Source organism: Pollachius pollachius (assembly GCF_949987615.1).
Source record: "Pollachius pollachius genome assembly, chromosome: 14".
In the NCBI taxonomy this organism is placed as follows: domain Eukaryota; kingdom Metazoa; phylum Chordata; class Actinopteri; order Gadiformes; family Gadidae; genus Pollachius; species Pollachius pollachius.
The window spans coordinates 5,909,948-5,926,953 of NC_136947.1; positions in this window are offsets into that span (position 1 = coordinate 5,909,948).

Genomic DNA, 17,006 nt, shown 5'->3' on the forward strand with positions numbered 1-17,006 from the left:
CAGAGAGATAAGAAGAAGAGACAAAGGGACGTTTTCAGGAGTGGAATGAGATGAGGGGGGGTCACTCCAGTGGAGGGGGGGGGTCAAGACCTAGTTGTAATGGATTCAAGAGAAGGGGCTGACTAGGGCATGCAAGGAAGACCAACAAACCAGTCTGATATAAGCTGGATATCTAAGAGGTGGACATTACAGGCATTCATTCATACTAAAGACTAGAGATCTGTTGAAGAAAAAGCCTGCAATGAAGAAAACCTTTTTAGACACTCCCTGAGGATGCTGGCAGTCAGATGGGAGTGGGAGATTTAAAAAAGAAAAAAAAGGAAAAGCTGGTTCCAGCACCATGGAAGGCGTTGTGGCGAAAGAGACGTACATAAATAATTGTTGAAGATTACGAAAAGAAAAAGGTTTTAAAAATATGAACTCGCTGTAATTGAGACGCCAACATGTTTGGAGATCACACCCCCAGCAGGGCTTCTAAGATCGATTATGACAGAGCTTTGATTGATTTCATCAGCCTTTTAATAAAAATGGAAAAAATATATTATTTAGTCCCAAGCCACATCAAATGAATTTGATGCTTGAATATTAAAACCGCTTTCCCTCGGCCGATCCATTAGCATGGTTTGTCATGTTTGCTTCTCATCCATAAACAACAGACATGCTCAACTCCTGATTGCCAATACCGAAATTGGTTGTGTCCGACTAAATACTGTGTGTTTCTGCTTAAAGGCTGTACTTTTTTTCTCAATGCGGGCACCCAGAAATTGAATTCTATTTTAAACAGCAAGGCAGAGAAGCGCGGATGCGCTTCTCATTACGCGAGTATCAGCTGTGGGTCAAATGAAAATGCCAGCACAATCTCAGCTGAGGGCCGTTCAGGGAGGGCAGTCTCCTCCTCCTCCTCCTCCTCTTCATCACCAACGACAGCAGTGACAAATGTCCGCTAGAGGCTTAACCTCATTCGGCTCGATGAGATGAAGGATTGACGCTGGCTGGATATGACCATCTGAGCAGGAGGGGTGGAGGGGGGGACGCCAATCTCCAGCAACACCCCGCCAAAGAGGCTAGCCGCAAGGCGCTACGTAGCATTAAGCCACAGCCTGGACATTGGCTAGGAGACTGCTAAACGCTATCAGGAGACTAGGCCTTAGCAGAGTCGTAGCTTGTCTCCCTGTCTCCCCTTCAGGGAGGCGGAGGGACCATGAGAGGAGATATATGGTGTTTATATTGCTAGATGCAGAAGTATACACCAGTTGTAAGTGCGGTGAGTGTGTGCGTTTGCGTGTGTATGTTTGTTGGTGTGTGTGTGTGTGGGGGGGGGGGGGGGGGGGTTGTGTGTGTATGTGTGTGTCTCTGTTTGTATTACTGTTTGTTCTTATTTGCCATTTGAAATTATGTGCTTATGAAATAAATTGCCTGGTCTCTCAAAGGAATGGCATTGGAGTGCGTGGATACGGAATAGAATTCATTGAATACCCTGAGCTTGAATCACTCGGTCTCTATTCAACCTACTCCCCCTCACACACACACACACACACCAACGTCCCCCAGGTCAGACACTGCCTTTCAACACCATCAGAGACAAAACACTGTTCCTTCACAAGTTCTCACATGGAACGAGTCAAGGTTGAGAGTGTGAAAGTGCTTCACCTGCGTTTCCTTGGCAACGTTTGATAAAAAAGACGTCCTCAAAATAAATTCCTTTTAAAGTAACTTGCATAATTCATAATTATCCTTTCTCGAAACCAAGGAGTCAAGGAAACAAATATGTACATTGGTTCATTGATCTTTAGAGCCGAATCCTTCATAAGTTAAACATGGGATTTATATTGAAGAAACTGTGTGTTTGTGTACGTGCGAGAATGCATTGATGTGTGTGTGTGTGTGTGTGTGTGTGTGTGTGTGTGTGTGTGTGTGTGTGTTCACGCTTGGGAAAGAGTTAATGACAACGCTGTCCTGGAAATGAGACAGAGGAAGTGGGTGATGGGGGGCGTTGCTCCGATCAGAGATTTATTGAATCATCGTTCCTTTGTTTCACCATGTGTTTGTGTGTGCATGTGTGTGCGAGAGTGTGTTTGGTGGGAAGGCGGTAAAAGTATATACATAAAATACAGCTAAAGATGGTTGTGGGAGGTGTTTGTCTGAGTCTTGTGTTTGTATTTTGAGCATGTTACTTGTTATGTATGCTATTTGTTTGTAAGTCTGTGTTACATGTGTGTGTGTATGTATATCAACTAATGTATGTCATAGCAAGTGTGTGTGTTTGTGTGTATGTGTAGCACAATGTGTATATGTGTGCCTGCATAGTGCGTCTATGCGTGTGTTTGTATGCTTAAGTAGCATGTGTATAACAATATGTATCTGTTAATGTGTAGCACATGTGAATGTGTGCGTTCCCACATGCGTGAGCGAATGTGTAAGCGAGCTGGAGCGTGTGTGTGTCAGAGCTTCGCTATGATTGGTCGGGCGGCGTGCGGTACGTGCACTAATGCAGGGAAGGCATTAACCTTAATCTCTGCGGAGGAGAAAGCGCTAGGCTAGCAGCCGGCTCCTCAGAGACCGGTGGCGTGTTCCTTGACTCCCTGCCAATCCCATTTCCCGGATAGCTTGCCCACTTATTTCATTTTGAACCCGCTCCGCGGTTCTGTATCGATTGGTGAACCATCGCCCTGGTGTTAGGGTGAGATGGAGCCCTGGTTCCAACACGGCTTTTGTAAATAAGTTTGAGCGGAGGATCGTTTTAACTCCTTGCCTCAAACAATCCTGGTCGCCCTCACTCCGAGCAGACTAATACGAGTTCTGTCTCGGCAGACTCCAATAAAGTTTTGTCTGGAGGGAAAGGGACAAGGGGGATTGAGGAGATAAATCATGGATTGTAAATGTCAGGTTTAAAAATACCTACTTATTCTATCACCACATGAAGGAAGGCTGTCAATTATGGTCATATGGGTCGTAATGCTGTTATCTTGCTTTCTATTCTTCTGTCTGTCTCTCTTGTTTTTGTCTTTTTTTGAGTGTGTGTGTGTTAATGTATACGTCTGTGTACCAGTGTGTCTGTATGGTTGCCTCTGTGTGTGTGTGTTTCTGTGTGTGTGTGTGTGTGTGTGTGTGTGTCTTCGAGTGTGTTCGTGGTTGTATCTTTGTGTGTGTATGTGTGTAAAAATAACCCAGCACTGAAGGATCGGGGGGGGGGCAGTCTAGGCATAGGAGACGCCTCTGTCTTTCTGTCTGTCTGTCTGTGGGTCCCTGCGGTACATTAGCCGGCCCTTAGCATGTATTATTGATCCCTCCCCTGCTCTAATCATTGTCTCCACTAGTGCTACACCCAGCTCTTCTCCACCACACAGCAGAACAGCCGTCCATAAGCACCCGGGGTCTCTCCCAGAACCGTCCAGCATCGGTAGGAACCTCGTCAGACATACCACACAACAGCCAGCACCGTCAAAACCAGCCTACACTTTCTGCTGCTGTGACGTGTGCGGCCGTGGAAGGCTACCGACGCGCAACCGCGCGGGGAAGGAAAACGTAAACTAATGGCCACTGATGGGAATGATTGCTCGAGCAAAGTGCAGGTAGAAGAATGGCCGCATGAGGTGGAGCCGGGGAACGTATGTGTGCGTTGCCTTTCAGAGAAGACGGGGAAGTGAAAAGAAAAGAGAAATCTCTGAAGAGATTAAACAGACACGGCGTGAGAGCGGTGGTCTTAAAGCCCCCAGCTCTTTTAACTATTCCCCCCAGTATTTGTTCTGCAATTCTGAGAGCCCGGCGATGTCCGCACAGCGGGATATCAATTATATTGCTAGCAATATGGATCACACGCCACGCCGGTGAGCCAACCGCTGCCAAACACACTCACTCACATGCACACACACCATTATATCTCCGGTCTGCTGGGCTCACTGAAGAACACACACCATTCCTGGGTTAAATATTGATGTATTTTTAGTGTTTGCATCTCTGGAAAGTAATAGCTGTGAATTTGTCAATTGCAGCCTGCGGTGTGTGTGTTTGTGTGTGTGTGTGTGTGTGTGTGTGTGTGTGTGTGTGTGTGTGTGTGTGTGTGTGTGTGTGTGTGTTGGTTGGGGGGGAGGGATGGAGCTCATGAAGTGAATGTGAATTCACTCAACATGTCTCTAGAAGAGACACAGCACCACCTTTCAGAGTCTGTCATCTACTCACTAAAGGATTGCTTGTTTTAGTTGGACATTTCACAGACACAGTACAATGTTTAGGAGGATTACTAATGCATGGCACGGTGAGCCTAAAGCTATGGCAGAGACTTTGACATGAACTGTGGGTTAACAAATAGCGTAGCTACGCATCCCTATGTATCGCTAACCGGCTATTAAGAAGATCTTTGCATTAGCACTGCTTATTGCTAAGGCAAATAACTACGGAATAGTCAGAAACCTTCAAATTAGTTTGGACCATACTTTATAACTGCCAATTGGCAGCCGGAGCCTATTAGAGATATAAGCAGTTGCGAAAATATATATCAACATATTTACACCAACTTTTCAATCAGAAAGCGACGAGCCAGTTTAAAGGTGATTCTGTTTTGTCACATTTCGGAGCAGAGAAGTTCAGGGTTTGGTCATTGGCATGCCCCAGCTTACTCGACGCAGCTTGTCCTTGGTTTAATGACATTGGCAACCAGGCCTCCATACAAAACAGAGCACCAAGAGTCACAAGTACAATACAAGGAATCATGCCAAACATTGGCTTGGGAGTATTTGTGTTTATTGGCGCCTGGCATTTGCAGAGTTTGAAAAGTGCACAGTCCAACCGAGGTTGAGTGTGAAAACTGAGTTGTTTCACTGAATTGTTTCGAAAAAACTTCATATATATGACAACATTCAGAACACACGGAAATAACTAACCAATCAGCCTAGTCAATGGCAAGGAAGAGAGGCCTAGTCATTATTTTACCTCCATTGAGGAGTGATTAGTGTCATGCCTCAAATGACTGCCTCTTACCGGGGATGTGCGGATAGTTCCTTCCGGCCCAGGGGCCCGTGAATGAAATACAATTAACAGGCGTCCCTCGAGGGAAGCCAGGTGGATCAATTAGCGAGAGAACGCGTCCCCCACCCCCCCGCGACCCAGGGCGTTCCAAATATAGGAGCAGTCTATATCACATCGCTATCTCACGGCACATGCCAGGGGTTCAGGCTGCGGTGAAGTTGTACAGCGGCGACGGCGAGTGACAAACAGTCGCGTCTTTTTCTCCTCGTCAACGCTCCGTTCACGCACAGCTGGTGACTCATTAGACGTTTCTAAATGTGCGCGTGGCTCACCTCGGACACCTCGTAGCGCTGCTTATTAGCACATGGAGGATGGTCTCTGCCGCAGCTTGTCGCCGCTATTCTCACACGGTGGCTCCGGAGAGACCTCTGGGCACCGACGCAATTTCACCTCATTAACATTTCAGGTGACGAGTCTGCCACGGCTTAAATTAACAATTCATGAGCACGGCTTATAGCTATATTAACATTTTACAACCAATCAATCACCTTTCCTAATCTGGGCCCCTCTTGTGTCTGTGTGTGTGTGTGTGTGTGTGCGCATCCATCCTTCATGCCCACCCTATTTTTGTGTCTCTCTCAAAACCCCCCCCCCCCGCCCCCCTTCCTCCCTCGCCCCATCGGTCCCTTCGTCGGTCCCTCCGTCTTTGACCATGACATTTGTCTGAACAGCTCCCTAATCCTAACTTCTATTCACGGCACCGAATCACATCACATTCATTATTCCTTCTTTCGCAGGAAAAAAGAAAAAACATTGTCGTCGTCGTCTGCCCACCCGCCCCAGCGAGCAGATCCTCAGAAGGTCGCTTAAAGTGTTATGCCAATTAATAACTTAGTGAGATAAATCCAACTAAGCACCAACAAATGCGAGTGTCACACACGGCAGAGACGTCCGCTAATTAGCGTGCTATATATGCTCGGAAAGTTTCCTATTCCCGAGTGGTGGGAAGAATAGAGGAGGAGGAGAAAAAGGATGCTCAAGAAAAAGTAGAAGTAGACAGAGTGGTACGTGCTTGTAACTCTCAGACGCTGTTTTAGAAGCCATTATCTTTTCTTTAAACTTTGTCTGCGTCGTCACTTCTGCTAAGACAATCCCTGCAAAGAAATGTGTGTATGTGTGCCCTTGTGTGTGTGTGTGTGTGTGTGTGTGTCCTTGTGTGTGTGTTTGTGTGTGAGTGCATGCATGCATTCATGTTGGCCCAATTTATATTATTTAAACGTGTTCTTCCGAGAGTTGTTTGTCCATTCTAGGCTACTGTAGAAACATGGTGGTGCAAAATAAAGCGCTTTCCAGGAAAGAGGCTCACTATGTAGATATAAAGGGCTCATTCTAAGGTAACGAAAACTCAACAATTCTTATTTTCATGGCATTACAATTAAATGAAAACATCTTATGAAGAATAGAGTCCATTCCGCTCTTTGCCGCTAAATTCTTAGAAATGACTCATGAGTAAACGTTAATGATTTTTTTTGCCAAAATATTCCACTATGTAAAAAGGGTAAAATTCCAGCAAAAGAAATTGCAGCAACCCTTTCCCCCCATTCCCTTTCCTTTCCTTCACAAGCTAAGGTTTTCTGAAAGCACCAACACCGGACCCTTTGCACTCCTGTGAGTCACCAAGGCTTACAGCACGGCCTCCTCCCCCCAGATCTGGTCAACACTCAGGGATTGTTTTCCTCGGGTGACACACCCGCTGGTGGGCTACACTGCTAATGGCACGCACAAAATGCTAATGGCTGTGTGAGGGTAATAAGGAGTGCTACATGGATAATAATGCCCCCCCCCCCCCGCCCCACGTGCCCCCACCCCCACTCCTGTAAAATCCATAACCATTACGGAAGTGCATGGAGAATTAGTCATAGGTAAATTACATTTCAGCTCCGATACCCCATGTTGCTCCTACAATATTGAGCCCAAGCATTCCAGGAGATACGCTAAGGCTGTAATAAATGCCGAAATAATGTGTTTGGCAAAACATATTATAGTATGCCAACCCTATCCACCCATGGCAGTTTCTCTTTTGTATCTCTGTGTACGTGGCCTTGGTGATGTTTAGTGTGTTTTAATTTGGATCCAAACTGACACAGATACACTCATGTGTATCTATCTCAGAGTATCTGTTTCGGTTTATTTACCTCGGGTTAGCAAAATGCACTCTTCAAATAGAGTTTGGCCAGTGTGACCTGACCCTGAATATCCATGGTCGTGTTGTAAGAAGTCATACTTGGGGCGAGTAGCTAGCACGAGTTATGCAGGAATAAGCAGATGTTAGCGTAGCTTCAGTTAACTAGCTTTAGTGTATTGATTCGTCATGTACAGTGCTAGGCTACTCCTCCATAGGAACTGGCTGAAACAAAACACTACAGTGGTGGACGATTGACCTTTATGACTCTGATTGCTTGTTTCATTGCGCTGTCTGGATTAATCTGAACACCATGATTAATACATCAATTCATTGTTCAGATAACTTTAATCGCCTAAAAGGCTTAGGGACCATGTTTAGAGGTTGCCGTGGAAATCAACTGCATGCAAAGCTCTGCAAGGCTAATTGTGGAACCTGAACTGTAAAAAACTACACTACCCCTACAGTATCTATACACTACACCAGGCCAGACTATAACACTACAGTCCAGTACACAGTTAACTACACTGCAATACTACTACCCTACACTCCAGTACACAGTTAACTACACTACAATACTACTACTCTACACTACACTCCAGTACACACTTTACTACACACTGAAAACTACGACTTTACACTACAGTCACACTAGAATACTACAGTATACTAGTAAGTAATACTACTACCAGTAATACTACTATTACTACAGATTACTACACTAGACTACACTGCAATACTGCTACTCTACACTCCAGTACTAGAGTTTACTACACTGCAATACTACTACTCTACACTCCAGTTTACTACACTGCAATACTACTTCTCTACACTACAGTCCAGTACTACAGTTTAATATACTGCAATACTACTACTCTACTCTACACTCCAGTACTACAGTTTACTACACTGCAATACTACTCTACACTACGCTCCAGTACAGTTTACTACACTGCAATACTACTACTCTACACTCCAGTACTAGTTTACTACACTGCAATACTACTACTCTACACTCCAGTCCAGTACTAGTTTACTACACTGCAGTACTACTACTCTACACTACGCTCCAGTACTAGTTTACTACACTGCAGTACTACTACTCTACACTACGCTCCAGTACTAGTTTACTACACTGCAGTACTACTACTCTACTACCCTACAGTCTAAACTCGACTCCCCTAAACTGCACTGGTTTGAACCCACACCACGTCACCAGAATGCTGAGAGAAAGTCAAGGCTAGTGAACAGCAATGACTCCGACTGAAACACAATCAAGTCGACAACTCCATCTCGTTCTTTTTCATCCCTCTCCCACACTATCTCACCCGCCCACACACACATACTCCCACACACTTCCCTTTGTTACTTTCAAACTGAGGTTTTTTAGTTTCACTAGTCCATTTATTCCATAACAAAAAGTTATTCGTCTGGAATCGCACACAATGACTAATGCACACAGATGCACGCACACCAAGGATGACAACACAAAGAGACAGAGGTCTGCTCAAACAACCTTGATGGCAATCAACTTCCATTCAGTGACTGAGGTCCTATCGCGTTTCCCTTTGTCTTGGAGAATTTAATGTTTGTATTTCCAAACACCCGTCAGCAATACATATGGCGGTCAACAAGATTAAGTAGGATACATCACTGGGTTCACTTTGATTCTATGTCGCCCATTCAATCTTATGTCTTCATTCACCTCATGATCTGAACAACGTGTGGCAAAGAAGAAATATAAATACATATTGGATCTTTGTCGAGAACCAATAATCTTTTCAACCATTGCTATTTGTCAAGACTATAGGGTCCGCTTCTGAAAGACATTTTTTATACATATTTACACATATCTTATCATATATCTGAGCAGCTATGTGGAGATTACTAGGGCATAGTCTGGTGTCTATCATCAGCTGCTTCAAAATCCCTGTCCAAACATTAATGTTTGGAGTTTCAACAGTGACAATCCTACTGGTACATCATACAGAGTATCTGACCCTCTCCCTCTCCCTGCCTCTCTCTCTCTCTCTCCCTGTCTCTCACTCTCTCTCTGGCTCCCTTCCTCTCCCTCTCTCTCGCTCCCTGTCTCTCTCTCTCTCTCTATCACACAGACACACCTACCCACATACATGCACTCATCAGCTGCTTCAAAATCCCTGTCCAAACATAAATGTTTGGAGTTTCAACAGTGACAAACCTACTGGTACATCATACACAGTATCTCACCCTCTCTCTCTCTCTCTGCGCCTCTCGCTCTCTCTCTGGCATCCTTCCTCTCCCTCTCCCTCTCTCCCTTACTCTCTCTCTCTCTCACACACAGACACACCTTCCCACATACATGCACTCATCCGTGCACACACACACACACACACACACACACACAAACGCATACACACACACACACAGACACAAACAAAGCCTGGATCCATCTCGATGAGTAATTGCACTGTGTGTTTTTCCCCCCCACACCGCAGAGCTGAAGGGGTCTCGCAGTGACTCGGACAACAGGTTTAGCTGCAGGTGCTCCGCTCCTCCCCCCCTATACTCCACACAAACAAAGGTCCCACCCTGCTATTTGCTGGGCACATTCACCAGCTTTTTTCCATCTTTCTTCTTTCTAATCAAAGAGGGGTGGGGCCAAGCAGCCCTGGGGCGGGGCCAAGCCGCCCTGGGGCGGGGCCAAGCAGCCCTGGGCGGGGCCAAGCCGCCCTGGGGCGGGGCCAAGCAGCCCTGGGTGGGGCCAAGCCGCCCTGGGGCGGGGCCAAGCAGCCCTGGGTCCTTAACTCTTCCTCACTACGGGCAGCATGGTGGTCCTCGGGAAAGGCTTTGTGTCTCAGTCCCATGGTGGAGCCGCAGCCCGTGGACATCTGTAGATGTGTTCTCAGTAGAGATCAAGGTCACCCGTTCACAGGCCTCAGGCGTGCAGATACACTATGATGGATACAGCAGACGGTGAAAGGCAGGGGCCCGGTCAGAACCCCATGCATGGTCTGATTAAAGGCCTTTAAAGGTGTATCTGCTGCTGGACACCTTGCAAGCATGTGTATCTATCTAGAAATATATATATATATATATATATATATATATATATATATATATATATATATATATATATATGTATATATATATATATATACGCTGCTGTACACCTTGCAAGCACGTGTATACATCCAGAAATGTATACGTATATATAAATATATATATATATAAACAAAACGTATGCATCCCGCTCAATACACCCATAATTTACAAGAGGCTTCCAAGAACGACGTGTTCACCTTACATCTCCCAAGTCAGGAGATCAGGCATGCTGAAGTCACTTATACAAATGGGATGTTCCCAGTATAAAAATACAAGATATCTTGTCCTGTGGCATTAAAGCTATTATATTTTTAGATGTATACATCTCTACACCACCAAGGACATGACTCATGTTCTACTTTCACAACTTCCTTTTACTTCACCTGTCCTGCTTGTCATGCTGCCGTCACGGCGGCCATCTTCCACTCAACCCACGGAGGAGGGACCTCTTCCTGCGTTCCTTCAAAGTTTCTGTTTTGATTAACGAATGACGTTTTCCCTTTCAGCCCTTCAGAGGGCTTGGGCCTTTGGGGGGATGGAGGGGGGTCCTATAATGTCGGCCTTTGAAGCCCTTTGAGACTTTACGCGGTGATTAAGGGCTATAGGAATACAATTGACTTGAGCTGTAGTTCTGGTGCTGCTCTTGGTGAGGACACAGTGTTCTGCTGGAACGCCAGCACCAAAGTTTCCTGATAAACATAAAGGTTGTTGTAAGTGGTCTGGACAGAGCAAAGGACGTCAGAATTCAAGTTAAAAATAATAGATCTTTATATATATATATATGCAAAGTAGAGACTGTGATCTTTGTGATTGGGTAAGAACCCAGAAATAAGATGTAACCTCACACTGTAAAAAATAAAAAGTTGAGAAAACTCAAAATTTCAAGGCAACTTACTGCAATCAATTTTTGAGTTTTGAGCCCAACAAAAGATCTTGAGTTTTAAAAAAGTTCCATCAACTAATATTATTTTGTTTGCATAATTACATTTTCTTCTTTAGACAAACTTGAAAGGTAGAGTTGTGCCAACTTAAGTCTGTTTTCAAACAGTTTGGCCAACTAATAATCTTTTGTACAGATAATTTACTTTTCATTAGTAAAACTTAAAAGTTAGTTATACCAACAAAGATTTTTAGATTTAACAAAACTCACAAAAGTAAGTCAGGGTTGTTAACTTAATATTTCAAATTAAGGTTAATAAAATTTAAAATTGCATTTCAAAGAATACAAAACAAGTTTAAAGTTTACTTCATACTTTATTAAAAGTAATAATTGGAAACTTCCATTTTACATTTCTGAATGCCAGACAGCAGTAGAACAAGCAACATGTAGCTACTTCAGCAGCAGAGAATCACTGTCTTAATGCAGCAAACCCAAGTGCAGAACAAGTTTGACATATGGTCAAATACATTCAAAACATATTTACCATGTCATTGTGCAGTGCATTACAATTGTAACAACAGCAACAACATTGCTGACATATCTGAAGTGGCCGTGTCAAATACAAATACGCAAAACCTGTAAAAGCACCTGTGCAGCTCACAAGTTTTATGTAAAATTTAAAAAAAAAAAACAAAGTTTGCCATGCACATCTGAATGTAGCCAAAAGCAACATAAAGCGATAGTCCGACCATTTTTTTCCTTTTGGTTATTAGCCTCTCGACCCCGATCCAGACAAGAGGATAACATTTTTATGTGAATTAACAAGAAACAGATGTGTAGAGATCACCCACCGCTAATTAGCTTAGCTCCAATGAACGGTAGTAAACGGGATTCACTCTGCTTAGTCATCAGATAAACTTTCCAACGGTGTAAATGGTCCGGTTTGATTGTTTTGATTTGTTTATTTACCCAGTTATGTTATTTTTAGTCAGATTAGCAAGTGATTCGATAGTTTTTAATCAAATACTTGCAGGAAGTAAAGCGCAGCAACAGCACAAGAACAGGAAGTAGGTCAACAAAATAAAATGTCTATGTACGAGGAGAAGGACAGACATTTTATTGTTGTCTTCTTCAGGCAAACAGGACCGTTTACACCGTTGGAAAGTTTATCTGATGAAGGTCCCCAATAGCTCCTTGGTGGTGTCACGGTAGAACTCTACACAAATCTGTTGAACACAAAAGTAGAATCACTTTTTAGCATTAAAAAGTTTGTTTTAAATTAAAATAATTATTACTGTAAATAATTAATTGTCTTTATCCTTATTATTTCAAAGTATATACATCTCATTCATCTCAAATGTACGGTGCCCGCATAACTAACGTTAAATATCTTATTACTTAACACTTTACCTGACGTTAAATTGGAGACCTAACTAGCCAGCGTTCATTCAAAAATATACCGTAGTTGTATGGCTCATTACCCAATTTACCGCAACCTATCGATAAAAAACCCGACATCACCGACAGTGTTTCCCACGGACCAGGTAGCAATGTGTGGCGGGGGGGGTCCACTTTGAAAATACTCTTCAAAGTGGACCGGCCCATCGGGAGACCTCCCGATCTTCAGCCTCTGTTGCAGAGCGAATTAAAATCGCCGGCAGAACGGCCTGGGGGTCTAACACCGTCATATTTATAAACTATAACCGCATTTCACATTTATCGCAAATATTACACGGGTCTTCTCAACGCCAAGGAACGCTCCGTTCACTTGCATGGGCCCTTCACATTATATTCGCGTTCTATAGATTATCCCTAACATCCCGCTGCTTCGGGTTTGCCTTTGTAGGCGCGTGGAGAGGAGGAGCGGGCGAATCCGCTGTCAGTGCGTGTGCATGTATGACACAAGGGTTTATCCAATAAGTACTTGCGCACCATTGGCATGTATGCGCGCTTGTGTGCGTGTGTGAACGAGAATGACAGGGAGAAAGTGTGCTATGCGGAGAAGAAGGAAGGGAACGAGGTTTATATTTCAAAATCGCTTAAAAAGAGAAAAGCAGAATCAATTTGTGGCGCTCGGTGTGGATTCTGTGGCGCTGCGCCACACATTGGTCTATGTATGGGAAACACTGCAGATATGTTGAGTTCGTCTTTTTTTTTTATTTAAATATGGCGGCCGAAATTAAACTATGGCGGTGCGCCATAGTCTCGTCAATGTGTGGGAAACACTGACCGACCATCTGCATGTAAAGCCAGCATGAGGCTGATGCCTAACGTTACCCAGCCCTGCACTACACTAAGCTCAGGACACATCGCCAATCACTTACCGTTAACAGGCGCAAGACAACGAACATTTAACTTACGTTAGTCTGCAACAAAGTGGACACGTTGGTGCGATTCTAAATTAATAATAATAAAAAATAAAATAAAAAAGGCACACTGCACGTTGCTGAGACCCTTTCTGTCAATGAGCCCCCAGGGTAGGGTTGCCAGGTCTGTGTGACAAAATCCGCCCAACTGCCACAAAAGTAACATTAGCCCCAATATTTTGTCCAAAACCATAACTCATAATATGCCACTGCCAAACCACATAACGTTAACTTAACAGTCACACTGCTTTCTAAGTCCGACAGCATTGCCATCATTGGCAAGTGTATAGTAATATGTATAAAGTAACACCATACATGTTTAGTGTGCCAGCATTAAAAAGTATTTCTTTTTACCGTAGGTCCTAAAATGGCCTCATGAAATATGATACAGTATATTATCATAAATAAAATATTGCTTTATAGTGACACTGATAGATAGATAACATTAGATAGCCCAATTCGGCGGTAAAACCGCGGACCTAGCAACCTTGGCTAACTACGCTGGCTAGCTAGCTCCCTAGCTAATACAACGTTCACAACAATCTCCAAAGCCTCAAAATAAACTTGTGACTACACGCGTAGCCAAAACAATGGCGAATTACATTTACAACAATACAGAGTAACTTAAACAGTTTATTTGAGGAAATACTCACCATCAGAGAAAGCTCATCCAACATGGATGGTGACCCACGACGTGCAGGTCAGGATTGTAGGTGAAACCCCTAAAAATTCTGTTAGGAAACCCCTTTTTCTCCAAAGTGTCGAAATGCGCATGTCCACCGTAGTTGGCCCAGCCTCAGACAGTCTGACTGAAACCCGTGTGTCTTGCAAACAAAGATACTACAGTGAGCCCAACTCTTGACCCAAAACTCCACATTGTTGGTTGGATTAAATTGCGTTGCACAGTTGACATGGATACTTTATGTTTTATATTAATTTTACACAGAAATCATAATGAGACCAACAATTTTAAGTTTTCGTTTTTACAGTGCAATGGAAACATTGTGAGGTGACATGTGAGTGTAGCCCTACTATTAAAGGTGTTAAAGCAATGCATCAAGATAAGTTATATGAATAGAGGGAGTGGCAGGCGTTGAGAAGTCGCTTCACACTGCCTGAAAAACGGAATAAAAAAACCCTCTTGAAAACAAGTCGAATGAAAATGCCGAGAGAGGTAACCTCCAGCCTTTTGGTTTACTCTGCTGCTCTGCTGCCCTCTACTGGATAACAGAACGATCGCGATAATCTAAAATCGCTCACGGATTAGGCTACAAAATTGCATGCTGGCATCAAACATCAAAATAAATGTGTATATGCCTATAAAAGACATCCTGTTTTTTAAAAAAAACCCATTATAGCCATTGAATGAACAGGGATATCCTGAGTATGAAAATAGACAATTCTATTTATTCTATTCAAAAGCAAACAGACCTCCTCCACTTACATAACTTCTCCATCTCCGTTGGCCATCTCCCAAAAAAGTATTACCTGATGATCTAGCCGAGTATTATTTGGGGAACGGCTATCGCTAGTCGGAAAGCTCTCAGACGATGAAGCATAAATATGTTTTGTGTGTGCGTGTGTGTGTGTGTGTGTGTGTGTGTGTGTGTGTGTGTGTGTGTGTGTGTGTGTGTGTGTGTGTGTGTGTGTACGTGTGCATGCATGTGTGCGTGTGTGTGTGTAGGGGGGGGGGGGGTGGCGGGAGGGATCTGTGTGTGTCTTTGAATTATTAATACAAGATGTTGGGTTGGTTTACAATATCATCTCTCGTACATTTAGCACTGCCCATTATCTGACTGCTCGGTTTGGGGCTGAATGGCTCGGCTGCTCTCTCTCACTGAGTCAACGAAGGCTCTCTGATCCGGAAAGGGGATCAAACAACACGCACAGAGCAGAGGTGGTTGAAGACATGATGGAGATGTGTTTCTGTCCTAAGGATCATTTAGTATCAACATGATTCTTAGATGGACAAATAGACCACAGTACAATAGTAAGACTATTGTACTGTGCACTAAACACTAAACACAGGCCCTTCAAAACATATCTCTTTACCGTTCAAACAGTCATGACTCTACAAAGAACATAAGTAAATAAGTAAGTAAGTAATACTTTATTTATATAGCACCTTTCCTAAAGGAATTGCAGCTCAAAGTCAACTTTCAACAGCAGGCCTTGCGTCTCGCATTTCCACAAAGCTTAATTTTTTGGACTGACAATCGATAAATATTACAAACAACAAACTAACGCCAGCAGACCACAGTGAAGACCTTTCCCTTCAAGACCCCCCCCCCCCCCCCCCCAGTATAACGCCTCTCTAGATATAATGAGGTTTAATGAGGGTACCACAAATGAGCTAAATAGCTCCTATAATTAATTAATTAGCTTGAAGTTCTTCAGTGTTGTGGTTGAGAAACCTTACAAGTGTGTGTGTGTGTGTGTGTGTGTGTGTGTGTGTGTGTGTGTGTGTGTAGGGGGGAGGGCGCTAATGACAATAGAAGGGAGGGTGGGGCTGTACAAGGGTTTGTGATTGGCTAATGGTAAGTACAATAATATTTATATAATATATTTATATTTAGCTCAATTAAGGCAATGGGGTGAGGAAGGTCATATTAAAGATACCAAAGCATGGTCCTCTGTAGAAAATGGGTACCAGATATGGTAAAGATAGCAAAGGGGGTTGCAAATTATCCTATTTGACTATCAGGCATGAAACGATGTTGCATTAACAAAGACACTTCGACAAGTTTGTAGATCAACTGAACATGATGGCTGGCTGCCAAGTGTTTTAATGCGATAAGCCATGCACACAATTCAAGAGTATCTCAATGTTGCAACAAATGGTTCGTGGTGCCCTGCGGATATGGCTCCAGTCTGCTATCCTATTTCCAGGACACCTGTAGAGCTATTAACGTTTTATGGGATGCATTGGAGTCTCCATGGAGACTCGATATTTCTCCCGAAGACGATGTCTGTTTCAGATTATGTGTAATGGAATGTGATGGCTCATGGCGAATGCATTGTTGGTCACATGCACAGTGAAACAATGATATATTGTTTCCTAAATTGTTAAAATTCGCTTAGAAATTGAGTTGGACCATGACCGGAGCATTCCAAAAGTTGCGTGGGGCGACCTCTGCAAGCTCATACACCGCCGGATTAGTGTAGACGGATTGCAATTCACAAGTAGCCTAGACTGAGGCTCCCCCTATTAATTAATGCTGGGTATGACCCCGTCTCGTGGTGGCGACGCACGCACCTACACAAACGCATGCACACGAATAATAAACATGCCGCTTCAATTAATCAACTGGGTGCGAAGTGGCGAGAGGTCATCAAGTTTCAAACAAGGATGCATTTCCAACAGCAAATCCAATCTGCCTCTGATTCACTTATTGCGCAAATTATCCCCACGCTCTGTTCTACTAATGAAAGCGACACATTCTGCGCCTGCACACCGGGGGTTAGTTCAGCCAAAGCATACTATCGAGTTGTCACACCAAGAAGACTTTCGATGTTATTTTTGGTCCTA